The 18,195-nt window shown below is 36.4% G+C and overlaps 1 long non-coding RNA gene across 1 annotated transcript in view; it reads right to left on the bottom strand.

Moving 5' to 3' along the window:
* Positions 1-575: 575 nt before the first annotated feature.
* LOC118764185 overlaps positions 576-18,195 on the bottom strand; it is a 28,730-nt gene continuing 11,110 nt past the window's right edge. Inside the window, exons 2-3 of the long non-coding RNA XR_004999968.1 lie at positions 15,372-15,377; positions 576-586 (exon numbers count right to left, since the gene is read on the bottom strand). This is a non-coding gene — a long non-coding RNA (uncharacterized LOC118764185). The remainder of the gene's footprint in view (positions 587-15,371; positions 15,378-18,195) is intronic.

The following is an 18,195-nucleotide window of genomic DNA, read 5'->3' as shown; positions in this document are numbered from 1 at the left end:
TCATTGCAGAGGCCTAGCTGGGCTGTGTGATGCCCAGAGCTACCCTTAAGTTTGCTCCCACTTTCCTACTCCAGGCCCTCAAACCTATACAACAGATTCAATTGTGCTGTTCCCTACAATAGCATCACCTGGGGCACCTGCTTCACTCTACCTATACTACTAGTTCACTGTATTTACAAAGGCTAGTGTGGCAAGGGAAAGTAGAAAAGATATTACAGGGTATTTTTGTTCTAAAACACCAATTTATTCCATTTTTTTTTCTACCATATTTTTATAAGAGAATACATGAGAACTGAGGTGTCTATGTGTGTTGATAATAGTTGTAGCTGTTACTAATATTCTCAGCAAGAAATTAATTGATAAGTATTAATTGTTAATTAGACAGAAAATAAATCTTATTTGGAAAGGACATGCAAAGTAAAGTTTAAAATTTTTTGCTAATTGGATAAATAATTAGAAGGAATAGATTTCTTTCTTTTTAATTAACTTAAGAAAAAAATCCAAAATATTGAGAGCTTCACTAAAAATTAGAAATTTAAATTTTCACTATTCTAGTTCTTTTTCTTTACTTTATTTTCCCATTTCTCTTTTAAAATGTGACTTGGTAAACTATCTTTTCATAAAACAAAAAATCCATGAGAAAGAGGAAGCCAGGAGCTGGCAATAATCATAAAGTTCATTTCATAATTGATAATTATAAAGCTAATAATCATTGATAATTATAAAGCTTGATTATTTTCAAAAAAAACATAAACAAAAAGAAAAAATATAAAAATTTGAAACCAGTTTATCTTTCTAAATTTAATTTTCGCTATGTTCTTTTTAAATTCCATTTTGAGTCTGAATTTTAAAAATGACTTCAATTACTCTCACTCTTTTTCTTCACTCTGGTTAGAAGGACATATCTAATATTTTAACAATTTTAAAAATTCATAGCTTTCAACCTGACAGAATAGCTTGGATCAATATTTTTATTTTCTTATTGATGATTGTAAGTGATTGATTGACTAGAAAATATCAAATCAATTATAGAGGATGTTGACAGTGGTTTTAGTGATCTGTAACATACCCTGGGTTGTTCGTTATATTGTTCTATATGTGTGTGAAGAGGGGGAGATAGATTTGTTTGTTGAGAGGGGAAAGCTTAAAGCTAAAGCAGTAGGGATCAATAAAACAGACAAGTTGAAGGATTAAAAGAGCCAGACAAAAGGCAAACAAATAAAGTAAGAAAAAATAACAAAAAATAGCATAAGCCTCACTGTGGTCACTAGACCTGCTAGAAATAGCTGCTAAATTTCCTTGAAAATACACCACACCATGCTAAGAAAAAGAAAACAACATGGTTACAATTCAAATTTTTTTTTCTTTTTTAATCATAAGTGTGCATACTCAGGGTTGATCTGGGATTAAACAACCACCTCCTCCAGACAAGAGGTTGTGGGGTTATTAATAACAACAACAACAACAATAATAACACCCTTTGGTGGCAGAGTTGTAGGGTGTCAACAACCTCATTTTTTGAAAAATAAAAAGAAAAAAATCCATTCAAGAAAAAGGATAATGTTAGTTTGTTTTCCCTGTTTTGCATCCATGTTTTTTTTCTTTTAGGATGGTTTTTGTTTTCTCTTCAAACAATTATTTTTACAGTTTGATGCTGTTCCAACTGCTAACCATCAATCAACCATGAAGCAGATTAAGGTCCAGTCAGGTAAGATAACTGCTTAAGCATGCAAGAGTTATGGGTCCTGTTTTCAAAGGTGCAATGTTTGTAGTAGTAGTAGTAGTAAAGTTTAAATTGATGAGACCTTGTGATCAGCAGTCCAGTTCCTTATGACCATTGTAGTACCTCAACAGTATTGTGCTCCAATTAAAGTGAGACAAGAATTAAAAAAAAAAAAGGTTGAAAGAAAAAGGAAGAAAATGGGATTTCCAGAAAAAAAAGGAGACTCAGGAATTCAGTAAACAAAAAATGTTAAACTTTTTGTTGGAATGAGAAGACAGGGTTGAAGTTAAAAACATAAGTGAAATAGAAAGTAGATATGTCATAAAAATTGTGTCTGTTTGAGAAAGAAAAGATTTGAGGTTGAACGAAAAATGTTTAACTTTTTAAAAAAGAAAATTGTTTTGCTGATTATCCATTTACAAGAAACTACTTTTGAGAGCAATTTCTCAGCCTCTTGGATAAAGATAAGCTGTTATACAGTGTAGGCCAAAAGTCATGCACAAAATAAGTTCAATATGCCACTCAGGAATTATCAAAAACATGCTTCAATTTTTTTGCAAAAAATTGAACGAAATAAATAAAATAATGATGAATACACACATACTTGTACATGATGAATGGAATGACTAATAAAAATAAAAATAATAATAATAATAATAATAATGTAATGTAAATGACATTTTGGTGCATGACTTTTGGTCCACCCTGTATATTATATCACAGCCTGCTAATCATCTCTTCAATGTTGGACATTATGTCAAGAAAAAACAAATAATAATAATAAAAGACATATTTACAATAGAGATCTCAGTTGGTTAGTTTACTGTTCCCTTCTCTTCATATTATATAGATTCTAACCAATTCTATTAAACATTACAAGAGCCACTTGATGTTTAGTTGCATCAGATATTGTATTGTTATATCAAGGAGTCGTAAATAATCACACACACATACAAGAAAAAAAAAGTTGTCTTCGTTTGTTATTTCAGGATTCTAACGAGTAAAACTGCATACATCTCATATAATCCTAAGATTGTCAGAACTGCCAACGAAACAAAATATTAACCTTTAGTACACTGTAGGCACACCATGTTGTTGTATGAGTTTTCTCCCCTCTCACTGCAATACAATGCACCTGTAGCTACAGAGGAGGGAACTTATACAGTGACTTGATGCACCTAAACATACTAAAGGTTAAGTTGAATTTGCTATTGCTTAGTCCTGTTGCCACCAACAGATAACAACTTATGAGATATGTAATCTTATAATCGTATGTGAATAGAACGAGCAATAAAACAGGTGCAACGTAATTGTGATCCTGTGACCACAAAACCAAACACTGAAGTGTGAAATGTGACACAGTTTTGCTGCATGTTTAATGTCACTCATGGGCGTCCTGTGGCCTGCAGGACATTCTGAATGATAAACCTAACAGAAAATTACCTTGAATATTGTTTAGTAATGTGGCCTGCTTGATGCTGAATCATATTTCAAGTGGCCTGCTTCCTGTAAGAGGTTGCCTATGCATAATTAATGGCTTGCTCTCAAGTCCTTGATTAGTGAAAATTCATTCTATATTCAGCTGACTGCAGCTACTCGATACTTGACAACATAAATAGACTCTAGCATACAGAAATATGGTGGATTTGTAGGTCATTTGTAAGTGGATTTGTAGGTCATTGTCAACTGAGTTTATGTCCTAAAATAACAAATGTAACATTTGATGCCAAAAAAAAAAAAAAAAATGTATTGCATATATATAGCAGGTTTGGGTTTGATAGGTTCAAATACCAGTATAGATATTACAGAAAGGTCAAGCTTCCCAATCCAAAATATCTTACCAGATTCATGAGATAAAGACCATTGCCAATAAAGCTTCAGTCCCTCACAGAAATTTTTTTTAATGCCATGATCCTATAATGAGATAATCTTAGACAATAAAGTGTGCATAGTTTGTAACATTACTGAGTTGATGTGGGCTGCATATTGTACAAAAAATAAAAAAGAATAATAAAGAGCAAATAAACATTTTGCTATTCTTTGTTAAATGAGAAAAGCAAAAATCCTTCTGCATTCAAATACTCAAAATTTTCCTATGTTCATGTTCATATATAAAGAAACCAGCCTTTGCAATAATGCAAGTGGATTTTTTAAAAACTGCATGGCAGGGAAGATAAATTTGAAAAAATGACTCAATAATAAGATGATAAAAGCTAGAGCTTAATTAAAAGCAGAAAAACTTTCCTAAGATGTCACGCGCACATTTTTGCCTCATTTTTGCATCTTTCTATAAAGTCATTTTCCACTGACATATTCTCCAACAATCATTAACAAGAATTTTAATATGTCAAATTAAAAGGAAGCTTTCAACTGGGGTCTGTGAAGCTGGAAGGCTTCGTCAGGCCCAGTCAGATCTGGCAGTGTTTCTACGGCTGGATGCCCTTCCTAACGCCAACCACTCTATAAATATTATATAACATTGTAATATATAATGCTGCTCTCAAATTTTAGCACAAGGTCAAATTTGAATGTGGGGCTAGGTTGATTACATTGGTTCCAATCCTCAACTGGTACATATTTTATTGACCCTGAATGGAAGAAAAAAAAAGTTAACATTAGAAGAACTTGAACTCAGATGTGATGCCACAAAATATTTTGCCCAGCATCCTAACAATTATACTAGCTTGCCAACTTAATTATGATATATATTAAAAATATGATATGAAATTATAAGATAATCTTATGTTAAAACTTGTTTTGTAGAATAAATGCTAAGAGATTAAAATGACAGTATTCTATATTTTTAATTAGTGCTAAAAGTGTGGAACAGATAGAAATATTATGTGTATATATATATATATATATGTATGTATACATCTGCACAAATGTATATATATAAAGATGTATATATATATATATATGTATATATTATAGATGCATATGTATACATGTATATGTATAGCTGTGTGAGTAAAATTTGGGAGTTAAGGCCCCCATCAGGGTGTCTTAGAATCCTCATGAGAAGTGGAAACTTTGAGAATACTTCTTGACATGTGTCAACCCATGGTTGAAATTTCATCAACATCGAAAATTTATGAATTTTCATAGGATTCTGCACCTATAAGTCATCTGAAATTCAAACCATACATAATGCATTATACCCGCCCTTATGCATTGAATCTAAGTTCCAAATATCATAAGGATCCATTCAGTAATTTTGGTCTATGAAATTATATGAAACACACAAGCATTACCCTTCTCCTTAGGCTTGGATTTTGTGTTTCAAATTTCATTAGGATTGGTGCTGCAGTTTTTGAATGTAGGCTGTAGTAGTTTCATAAATTCTGTTATGCATAATAAACACATTTTATTCCCAATATTATAGGAGTGGGCTCTACCTATAATACTCCAATTAAGGGTGTACTCTCTTTTTCTAGATTTAAATTCCCATATATATTTACTTAAGCCTGTGGACTTACTTAAATTGGAATTTTTAAAGGTCTGGTAGTGTTGGGATATTCTTTTTTTCATTTCATTAGCTGCTGATCCAATATAAACCTTATATATTGGCTGATGCCAGCCTCCCCTGGCACCTGTGTCGGTGGCACATAAAAAGCACCCACTACACTCACGGTAGAAACACTGCCAGATCAGACTGGAACCTGGTGAAGCCTCCTGGCTTCCCAGACCCGGTCAAACCGTCCAACCCATGCTAGCATGGAAAACGGCCGTTAAACGATGATGATGTTCTTACATTTATAAATTACATTATCGGTATTACAATTATTAGAGAGCTTACATTTAGTCTTATCACAACATGAACATTTTTCTATATGTTGATTAAGACTTCTATCACTATCGGTTATATTATGGCTAGAGCTATCATTTATCATGCTATTATAATAATTATTTAATTTCTTATTACTTATAGAGGAAATGATATTGCCTACATTTCTTAATGATGAGTATCCTACTCTTATGGTTTTACTGGAAAATATATTTGAATAACTATTGTCCTTTTTAAAAAAAACATTTTTACAATTTTAAGTGTCTCCTTAATATTATTAGTTATCACTTGAGCCACATATGGAATAATTAACCATATAATACCCCTTTTATTTTTTATGTTTTTTATATTATCATTATTAGTAGATATCATTGGTATTAAATTGTTATTCTTAGGTATATTATATCTCTTCTTGTATACTTTACAATGTTTTTTACTATTGCTCATATTCTTATTATCAATATTACTATTATTATTGTAATCATTAATAAAAACTATATTGTTTTTATCTTTATTTAGTTTGTTATATTGTCTTTTATTATTATTATTCATATTTTCACTGTCAGATTTATTATTAGTTTTATTAGGAACACTTGTTATATTATCATTATTATAATTGTGTTCATAACAGTTAAAGAATTTTATATTAGAGTTGTATCCTGCTTCTTTGAATGCCTTTGCGGTTGTTGTTTGTTCCTTCTCAAGCCATGCCTGGCTCATAAGGGTTGGTTTCCCAGTTTCCTTGACATATAGGTTTCCCACCTGGACTGGACGCCGGTCCGTTGCAGGTGAGCTGCAAGAGGAAAGAGTGAGAGAAAGTTGTGGCAAAAGAGTCAGCAGAAGTTCGCCAGAGCTGTGTGGAGCTTAGGTGTTTCACTCATAAATGCACACATTGCCCGGTCTGAGATTCAAATCCGCGATCCCTCGACCGTGAGTCCACTGCTCTAAGCACTAGGCCATGTACCTTTGCGGCTCCGTTGGTGGCTAATGAGCCCTGCTCTTGAGAAGCATATACAACTGCAAACATTGCAGACAAAGCTTTCCCCATTCACTGCACCAGGAGTGCACTTTCAACAATTGATCATGACAAGTTATGGAAATATCTGGAGGAAATGGGAACACCTTAACACCTTATCCAGCTTATTAGATCACTCTATCAAAACCAAGAGGCTACAGTACGGACACCATATGGTGACACTGATTAGTTTGAGATTGGAAAAGGCACTCGGCAAGGTTGCATCCTGTCACCAGCAGCCTTCGACATGTACGCTGAAAAGGTCATGAGGAATGCAGGCCTGGAGGATAGCAGCATTGGAGTGAGGATTGGAGGAAGAAATATCAATAACCTTCGCTATGCAGATGATACAACCCTGCTGGCGGAGAGTGGTAAAGATCTGGAGGATCTTGTCCTGCTGGTCAAGAAAGAGAGTGAGAAATTTGGGCTGTACCTCAATGTTAAGAAAACGAAGATCATGTCAACAGCAGCCACAACAAACATCAGTATCAAGATCGATAATGAAGAGATCGAAGTGGTTGATGATTTCATCTTCCTTGGCTCCAGAATAAATCGAGATGGTGACTGCACTCCAGAAATAAGACAGCGGATAGTACTAGGCAGAGAGGCAATGGTCAGCATGAGCAGGGTCTGGAAGAGTAGAGACATCAGACTCGCTACCAAATGCAGATTGGTGAATGCAATTGTCTTCCCAATAGCAACATATGGATGCAAGACCTGGACACTAAAGAAAGCTGACCAGAAGAGACTTAATGCATTCGAGCTTTGATGTTGGAGAAGACTTCTACGGATTCCATGGACAGCGAGGCTCACCAATGGAGAAGTTCTTAAGCAGATCAGGCCGAAAATGTCACTAGAAGCTAGGATCACCAAGCATAGATTAGCATATTTTGGTCATATTATGCGGAGAAAATCCCTGGAGAAGGACATCATGCTCTGAATGGTCAGTGGCAAGAGAGGAAGAGGCCGACCAAGAACCTGTTGGCTTGACACCATCAAGAGTGATACCGGAATGGGCATAGCCAATCTGAAAGAAGCGGCCCAGGATAGAACTGATTGGAGGACACTGATCCATCGAGTAACCGAGAGTCAACATCGACTGAGCGGATAGATAGATACATCTATACATATAAATTTGAAATGGGTGATTCTTTCTTGTCTTGGGATTCACAGCCAAAGGACAGGGTGGAATTGCATGTAAAAATTACATAGATGTGTAGAACGATCTGGTGGTGTTGCTGTGCTTTGTATTTTTCCATAGCTCCCATGGTTACCAAGATAATCTACTATAATAATACTCTTGTGTTTATGAATGAGAAAGGAAGGGTGATAGATGAATAAGGAAGGAGTGATGTCACACTTGGTAGTGGGATGATGAAAATTTTACGCTGAAAAAAATAAATCAAACAGCATTTCAAATCTGTGTGAATATATGTGTGTGTATGTAAAAGGGGGTATATGAATGTGTGTGATTGTGTGTGTGTGTGCGCACACAGTGCAAGTGGGATGGTCCATCATTTTTCGTTTAGTATTTGGGTTATTTTTTTATTGGAATACTGGAATGCTTCATGGTCTGCTGTTAATTTTACAGTGGGATGGCCATAACTGGGAGCAGTAGTCCAGGTGGCTGAGGATGAATTTTCTCTAGAGGACCATCATGGTTTCCTTCTCTCTGGTACTGACGGTTCTCTGGATCCAGCCAACCAGCCAGCAGTCTGCACATTTTGGTAATGTGCACTTGGCAAGAGGTATCATCACTCATGTTGATACTCAGGTCCTGCAATGAATTAGGTTCTGGAATTGTAATCACCATGGGCCAGTGTATCCTGTGAGTATTACATTCAGTTTTGGGTGCTTGTAGTGCAGGGCTTGGAACTTCTAGCATTAAACTGCATATTATTGTCCTCAGCCCATCTGTAAATTCAGTCCATCTGCTGCTGCAAACTTGTAACATCGCAAGTGCTTGTATTTTCTGCGAGACCTTCGTATTGTCTAAAATGTATATCTAAAAATCTAAAGATACCCTGAAGGGTGACATTAGGAATGGTGATTTGTCAGTGCAGCTATGTGATATGGTTTATCATAAAAATGAGTAAATTAGTAATAAATCAGAATGAAAATAGCCTCCCGATTATATATATATATATATATATATATATATATATATATATATATATGTATACAAAAACATACATATATATGTAGGTATGCATGTGTGTGTATATATATATATATATATACACACACACACACTTTATGTTATATGTTTATGCATATATATATATATATATCTGCCTCTAATGGAACTATCTCCAATATTTCATGAGTATAACCTCACCCACTAAGATGTCTAGAGAACTCAAATGTATTTTAGCTGATGAGTACGGGACACTTTTATCTGCTGCAATTTTTGCAACTTGTAATAAAGCCTGTCTTTGTATGAAACAATTGTACTAAAAACTAATCCATTCTTGTTGCTTCTTTCTCGTATATATATATATATATATATATATATATAAGCTATTATACTCTATATTAGATAAAAATGTGCAGCAGTGTTATTGAATGGATATATCAATAAAATGTGAAATTCATCAGAATATGTAACAGAAAACAAATGCAAGAAGAGAATTGACACACAAAATATTTCAATAAAAAATGTTGACCCCACTTGAAAAAAGAAAAAAAACACAACCAAAAACATTTTAGTTAATTTGGTTTGAGAAAAAAAAGTGATTATGTGTTTTATTATTAAGATACAAAATTATTACTTTATTTTTTGCTTTTTAATCTTTTGAGTAAATCCCTTGTTGAAATATAATATTGCTCAAACTGATCAACATAGTAAAATAGTAGAATCTGAGAAAACTAGTTGAGTCTGCATTGTTAAATTCCACTTCATGACACTTTGAAACGGCCATATTTACCCCACATATAAGCTGAATTTTTCAGACCAAAATTTGGGGTCAAAAAAAGGTAGATCGAGTTATATATCAAGATGACTTTGGAGGACCAAAAATTCCTTATGAAATTCAGAGGGATTTGAAAAGATAGTAATGATGTTTCAATGTTTACACTACGTGTTTATACTAAATACTACATTGACTTGTATACTGGAAAATAGAGTAAGATAGGCATTCGTTGTTTATGGAAAATGGAACAAGAGATTAAACAAAACAGAAGTAATATTTTATGTAGATCCTTCAAAAGTCTAGAGACTTCATCATTATTTCTTTCACATCATATAAATCATTTTCCTTTACAAACTTGTATTTTTTATTTGCAGGTGTCCAAGCCAAATTGAATGGTCAAATTGAATGGTCAAATTGAATGGTCAAATTGAATGGTCAATTGAATGGTCAAATGAATGGTCAAATTGAATGGTCAAATTGAATGGTCAAATTGAATGGTCAAATTGAATGGTCAAATTGAATGGTCAAATTGAATGGTCAAATTGAATGGTCAAATTGAATGGTCCAATTGAATGGTCAAATTGAATGGTCAAATTGAATGGTCAATTGATGGTCAAATTGAATGTCAAATTGAATGGTCAAATTGAATGGTCAAATTGAATGGTCAAATTGAATGGTCAAATAATGGTCAAATTGAATGGTCAAATTGAATGGTCAAATTGATGGTCAAATTGAATGGTCAAATTGAATGGTCAATAGTCGATAAGTTATGAGCTTTGTGTTCTATCTATGACCATGTCGCTTAACTCTTGCTGGCTAAGTCCACAATGGGATACACCTATCTATTCGACTGTATGCATGCACTAGGACTACTGTAAGACCTCCCCTTTATAAACTTGGAGGTGGGTGGGATACAGTTGATGTATATCAAATAAAATGTATTTCAAGATTAGTAACCTATTTCATAGATCCCTGAGGGGGTAAAAGACAAAGTTGACTAAGGCAGGGTTTGAACTAGGACAGAAACAAAGGAAAGCCAAATCCTTTTGAGAATCTAATTGAGCACTGCACCATTTCTGACACTTTTCAGCATCAGTGGCTGAATACAATGTCTGAGAAAGAGAAGGAAAAATGAAAACAAAGATGGGAGAAACATGGCTAAAATGCCTTTGGTTATGGGTCTGCTCAATCAACATTCAACAACAGCAATAAATCTTTATTCAATAGTCATTACTCTCAAGCAAAATAAACATCAGAGTTGCTTTGCTCCACACAGAAATTGCAGGAGCTCTTCAGAGGTATTACAAGTGTTTCTTCTGAATTCATCGTAATGTCAGAAACCCCTATGTTTAACCAAGTATCTCAGGCTCACAAACACTTCATCCCTTAGCCTCTTCATTTTGCCTAACTGAGGTAGCAAAGACTGAATTAGTTCTCACCAACAGAAGGGTTCTATCTGAAATCTTGTCATCCCCAGCCACCTTGAGCCAGTTTCAGTTGCCATATCTATTTCTTTACTACCCACAAGGGGCTAAATACAGAGAGGACAAACAAGGACCGACAAACAGGTTAAGTCGATTATATCGACCCCAGTGCGTAACTGGTACTTAATTTATCGACCCCAAAAGGATGAAAGGCAAAGTTGGCCTCGGTGGAATTTGAACTCAGAATGTAGTAGCAGACAAAATACCTATTTCTTTATTACCCACAAGGGGCCAAATACAGAAAGGACAAACAAGACAGACAAATGGATTAAGTCTATTATATCGACCCCAGTGCGTAACTCGTACTTATTTAATCAACCTCGAAAGGATGATAGGCGAAGTCGACCTTGGCAGAATTTGAACTCAGAACGTAGCGGCAGACAAAATACCACTGAGTATTTCGCTCAGCGTGTTAACATTTCTGCCAGCTCGCCGCCTTTCTACTTAGTGGCTATTCTATAAAATATGCAAAATCTCTGCTCCTACTTGAGAAGAAATGTAGTTTTTTAGTTGGTTAGAGTATTCAGCTCATGATTGTAAGATAGTGAGTTTGATTTCCAGCAGCACATTATGTTCTTGAGCAAAACACTTTATTTCTCATTGCTCCAGTTCACTCTGTTGGCAAAAGTGAAATGTACCAGTAGTTGAAAGGGCCAGCCTTGTCACACTGAATCTCCCTGAGACAGCGTTAAGAGTACATGTGACTGTGGAGTGCTCAGCTAGTTGCATGTTAATTTCATGAACAGGTGGTTCAGTTGTTTGTGTCACCTGTAACACTTGTCATTATAACTGACAGAGGGCCTCTGCTTCTACTGTCTACCACATTGTGCTTCTACATAGGAATTCTCTTATCTCTACTTTGGCAAGTACGGTGATGTTTATGGTTTGCCATAGATGTCTAATAAGATGCCTAATTAAAATAGTATTAATTGCTAATGATTAATTTTATCTTTTTCTCATCACTTAATTATTCCTAATATTTTTTAATATTTAAAAATATTTTAGTATTGGCTATATTAAATATAGTAATATTCTTTCTAAATTTGACACAAGGCCAGCAAATTTGTGAGAGTACATCGACCCCCCCCCCCATCCTCCCAATCAATGTTCGACTGGTACTTATTTTACTGACCGCCAAAAGGATGAAAAGCAAAGTTAACCTCAGTGGAATTTGAGCTCAGATGTGAAGAGCCACAAGCAATGTGACTAAGCATTTTGTCTGATGCCTTGACAATTCTACCAGTTTGTCACCTTTAAATATGTCAATAAAGTGAGCCAAGAAATTTCTAGTTTAATTAATTAAAATTACACTCATAATAATGAGGTAAAAAAAACAAAAAACTTTTTGATTCTTTGCAAGAATGGTAGGAGAGACAACTCAGGAATTTATATAAAAGCTTGCAGTGTTGAGTTCAAATCTTTCCAGGGCTGGAGTAAGCAATAGGTGCAAGCAAGATCTAAGTAACAAGATACCTATTCATTCTTAATATGTTTTGGCAGATTTGAACATGAATATTTAATCACTGGTGTTTTATGTCAATGCAGGACACCTCCAATCTTCAGACAATGTATTGTGTTCAAAATAACACACAAGTGGACTTACTCTTTTACTTGTTTCAGTCATGTGACTGCGGCCATGCTGGAGCACCGACTTTAGTTGAGCAAATCGACACTAGAACTTATTCTTTGTAAGCCTAGTACTTATTCTATTGGTCTCTTTTGCCGAAGTGCTAAGCTACGAGGATGTAAACACACCAGTATCGGTCGTCAAGCAATGTTGGGAGGGACAAACACAGACACACAAACATATACACATACACACATATATATATATATATATACAACAGGTTTCTTTCAGTTTTCGTCTACCAAATCCATTCACAAGGCTTTGGTCGGCCTGAGGCTTTAGTAGAAGACACTTGCCCAAGGTGCCATGCAGTGGGACTGAACCCAGAACCATGCGGTTGGTAAGCAAGCTACTTACCACACAGCCACTCGTACTTGAAAACATTATAGTATTTTGATCTCATTGCATATCCCTTTGGTCAAAGCTACTCCTCTGGATCAATGAATTTAACAAGAGTATGATCTCATTTGACTGTGGCCATGCTGGAGCACTGCCTTTAGTCAAGCAAATCGACCCCAGGACTTATTCCTTGTAAGACTAGTACTTATTCTATCGGTCTCTTTTGCCGAACCGCTAAGTTACGGGGAAATAAACACGCCAGTATCAGTTGTCAAGCGATGTTGGGGGGACAAATACAGACACACAAACATACACACACACATATATATATATATATATATATATTTACATGTATATGACAGGCTTCTTTCAGTTTCTGTCTACCAAACCCACTCACAAGGCTTTGCTCGGCCCAAGGCTATAGTAGAAGACACTTGCCCAAGGTGTCACACGGTGGGACTGAACCCGGAACCATGTGGTTGGTAAGCAAGCTACTTACCACACAGCCACTCCTACGCCTTGATTATAGGAATCAGCAAACAAATTATTTGCTGAAGAAACACACAACAAGGCCAAAACACTTTTGTTTCTCAAAGTCTCCTTACACTGGTGAACCACTGAAATGTGTATTATGAACATATTCCATGTAAAGGGAGATAGTGCTCTCTGGACAAAGACTACCAGCAAAGAGATTTACATTTGAATCTGCAGGGAATGTTTTAACAATGAATAGTGTATTTTATGGTTAGCATGTCCTGCAAACAACTTGCACATGCAAGTGCTACCAGTCAAAAACTCTGCATACCGGAAGCCAGCAAGTGTATGGGGTCATCAGGAGAGAATGCGCGCTGTTTCGGGGCCTACCTCTCGACGGCATCAATGCGCACCGGCCCCCCTCACTGATATGAAGCCCTGCTTGCTAGATCAACTGGTTATCAAATAAAGCTCAATATTCTTCTAGCCATTGCTCATCGTCTCTTTTTAACCAAATCCAGTGGCTAGCCTTCTCCACCTAAATGTTAAAGGAAAGCAAGTTGAATAAATTTAATAGCTGTGCAACAGTTAAATTTATTTGATATTCAACAAACTTTTCTTTTGATTTATTGTTATCAAAGCTGACTGTTTTTTAGAATTCTGAAATTTATCCTGAATATTAACTATTCAAAATGAATTGTTAATATTACAATATCTCCTGACCATTAACCTTAATGCAAGAATATAGATATACAAATCATCCTTATCGCCCATTTTTCAATGCTTGTATGGATCAGAATTAACTTATCGAGGCAGATTTTCCTAAGGCCAAATGCCCTTCCTGTTACCAACCCTTATCTGTTTCCAACAAAGTAAATATTTCCCCTCACGGTCAAACGTCCTCACAGGATATTGGAAATAAATAACACTGCTCGTATGACAGTGGCAATAATTTTACTTCTATCACGTGAAGACAAAACAAGGAAACACACACACTCATATATATATGTGGAGGCATGTGGCTTAGTGGTTAGGGTGTTGGACTCATGATCGTAAGATTGTGGTTTCGATTCCTGGACCGGGTGACGTGTTGTATTCTGGAGCAAACACTTCATTTCACGTTGCTCCAATCCACTCAGCTGGCAAAAATGAGTAACGCTGCGATGGACTGGCGTCCCTTCCAGCTGGGGAACACATGCACCATAGAAACTGGAAAATCGGGCCCATGAGCCTGGCTAGGCTTTAAAAGGGCGCATTTATTTTCTGTGGAGGTACAATGGCCCAGTGGTTAGGCGTTGTGTGTGTTTATTGAGCGAAAACACCTAAAGCTCCACGAGGCTCCTGCAGGGGGTGGTGGCAACCCCTGTTGTACTCTTTCTCTCACTCTCTCTTCCTGTTTCTTGAGTAACACTGCGATGGACTGGCGTCCCGTCCAGTTAGGGGGGAACACATATGCCACAGAAACTGGGCCTGTGAGCCTGGCTAGGCTTGAAAAGGGCGCATAAATAAATAAATAAAAAAAATATATATATATAAATATATATACACACACACACATATACATACACAGGCACACACACTCACACATATATATATATATATGTATATACACACACACACATAGGCTTCTTTCAGTTTCCATCTATCAAATCCCCTCACAAGGCTTTGGTTGGTCCAGCACTATAGTAGAAGACTCTTGTCCAAGGTGTCACATGAGCAAGTATGTTCTATTATAGCCCCAGGTCAACCAAAGCCTTATGCGAGGATGCTTATATATCAACATGATTTAAAAGGTTTACTCTCTGATGGCCATCAAATATCTAATTGCTGCATATTTACATAATATGAAATTGGATTTAATCAAAGACCCTTTATTTCTTAACCACAAGGCCAAATTTTCTCAAACTACATTCTGTGCAAAAATTCTGGGGCTCCTCAAAGAAATTTGTCTTTTAAAAACTGTATTTTATACAAACCGATATCCACCACAACTACCACCACCACCTTAACATCCACCTTTCAATGCTTGCATGGGTCAATCAGTATTCCTTAGGGCAGGTTTTTCTGCAGCTGGATGCCCTTCCTGTCACCAAGCCTCACCTATTTCCAAACGAGCTAATATCTCCCCTTGATTGGGCTCATTTTCATGGAAGACTGAAAATAAATAACACTGCTTGCTTGACAGTGACACTTGTTTACATCTATCTTATGTCAAGACAAAGAGATATAAATACACACGCATGCGCACGCACACACACACACACACAATGAATCAAAAGCCATGAAATTTAAAAACGCAGTTGATGCAACTGCTGAAGCCACTGGGTTTTATGCACACTTAACAATATGCAGTCAGACTTTGTGACTTTTGGTCCACTGTGTGTGTGTATTTATCATCATCATTTTATGTCCACTTGTCCATGCTTACATTGATTGGCAGATTTTCGATGGCCAGATGCCCTTTTAGTTGCCAACCCTCACCTATTTCCAACTAAGGTAATATTTCCTCCATGACTAGACAAGTTTCCACAGAATATTAGAAATGAATGATACTGCTTGTATGACATTAACAAACGTTTACAACTCTCACACAATGTCAAGAAAAGGATACACACACGTGTATGTATGTATATATATATATATATATATATATACATATGTGTGTGTATATAAATATATAATTGGCCCTCGTGCTACTGGCACATAAAAAGCACCCACTACACTCTCGGAGTGGTTGTCATTAGGAAGGGCATCCAGCTGTAGAAAATCTGCCAGATCAAGATTGGAGCCTGGTGCAGCCATCTGGTTTGCCAGTCCTCAGTCAAATCGTCCAACCCATGCTAGCATGGAAAGCGGACGTTAAACGATGATGATGATGTGTGTGTGTGTGTGTGTGTGTGTATGTGTGTGCATGATAGGCTTCTTTCAGTTTCTATCTACCAAATGCATTGATAAGGATTTGATTGTCCCAGGGCTATAGTAAAAAACACATGTCAAAGGTGCCATGCAGTAGGATTGAATCCAAAACTATGTGGTTGAGAAGTGAACTTCTTAACTACACAGTTCATGCTTGCACCATCTTCAAAATATATGAGTTTACAATTTTTATATGAATAAATTCTCTCCCTAACACAAGTTTTGTTTCATTTAATGTCATTCAAATTCAGGTTTGCAAGACTTTTCCATAAAATATAAGCATAGGGTCTACAATTTTTTTTTCCTTTGAAAATCTTATGTGTTCCATGATAAAATTAATAAGGGGTCCATTAAACTAATTTGTACCAAACTATCCTCCTGTATGGTTGTGAAACATGGCCTATGAGGGTAGCCGATCAGCAAAGGCTGGAGGTGTTCGACAATGACTGTCTCCGCCGCATTCTTCGCTGCCGACGCATTGATCGGGTTCCTACAGCCAGTCTTCATCATTGCCTGAATCTCCGGTGCTTCTACAACGGCGCTTAAGGTGGTTCGGTCATGCACCCTGGCGTCCAGAGGGAGAGCTGATTCACGATGTCCTCTTCCTACCTCCACTTCCCAACTGGCGCAAACGCATGGGTGGGCAGCTGAAGACCTGATCAACGACAATAAAGGAGGACCTCTCCGAACTCTCGGGTCCGTAGGTGGTCGGTCTGCGCAGATGGAACCACGAATGGCTCACTATCTCCAGTGACCTCGCACAAGACAGTCAAGCATAGGCCGCCATGATTCGTGATGCTGTCAGGACCAGAGAAGAAGCTGGCTCAACCCGCCCTGGATGAACGCCGTTACAAGTACAAGTATGAATTCAGTTTGGTACAAATGTACATGTCCAGGAATAAAACACCTGGTGATAATTAAGGATCAAACTGTACATGTCGTGTAGATGTAAATATGAAAAACCTTTCCTCTCTAAACACGAAGTTTATGGTCTGAAAAGCTAAAACTTTGACATATTTTCCTTGTTTTTATCAGTTGAATGCTTAACCCATTACTTACAAAATTATGATTGGAATTTGTTTTGCTACTAAGATAAACAGAGTTATCTGTGTTTTGTCCAGACATGTACTAGTTATATGAATTGAACTTATGACCGAATTGTCTGTAGTCTACCAACTATGAGGGGTGCTTGAGGACACATTATTAATAATTTCTTACTCTCTTGAAACCAACTAAAAGGTTTTTCTTTCTTTCAGACTCCACCACTATGGCAGATAAAATGCTAACACAAGAAATGGAAAGACATGCAGTCATTATTGCCATATGTGCATAACACTGCGATTTAGAAACTGATAAATTTCTAAATGCTGCAAAATCTTTTGTACACAAAGTTTCAGATGCAATATAAAGCCTCTGATAAGAATGTTTCAACAGCATCAAAGGACAAAAATCATTCTGAACGTTTGGACATTGTAAGGACACCACAAGTCATCAACTTATCATCTCAGAAAATCAATGGGGGCCATCGCCAAAGTACTTCAGGTGTTGGAGTGGACTACCAGAACTGTGGTGCACAAGAATATTGAAATACAAGCCATATGTACAGAGGAGATATCAATTCATATCTCCAAAGACTCAGGAAAACCATTTGATTCATGCCAAATAACTACTTAAGGTTAAAAACCCTCATGAACATGGCATGCTTCGGTTCTTCACTGATGGAAAAAACTTCAACCAAAAACCCATCATAAGTTTAACAGGGGAAATGACAAATAGTTATGTATAGATCCTTCTGATGTCCACATAGTAATGTACACTAAGTTTCCAGCAACTGTGATGGTTTTAGGGGTAGTGAGTATTGAAGGTCATGTTGTGCCATCTCAAATCTTTCAACAGGGTCTTAGAGTTAATGCTGCTG

The sequence above is a fragment of the Octopus sinensis genome, linkage group LG7 (genome assembly GCF_006345805.1).
Source record: "Octopus sinensis linkage group LG7, ASM634580v1, whole genome shotgun sequence".
In the NCBI taxonomy this organism is placed as follows: Eukaryota; Metazoa; Mollusca; class Cephalopoda; order Octopoda; family Octopodidae; genus Octopus; species Octopus sinensis.
Note: the sequence above shows the minus strand (reverse complement) of the source record. Positions and strands in the feature narration are given on the sequence as shown.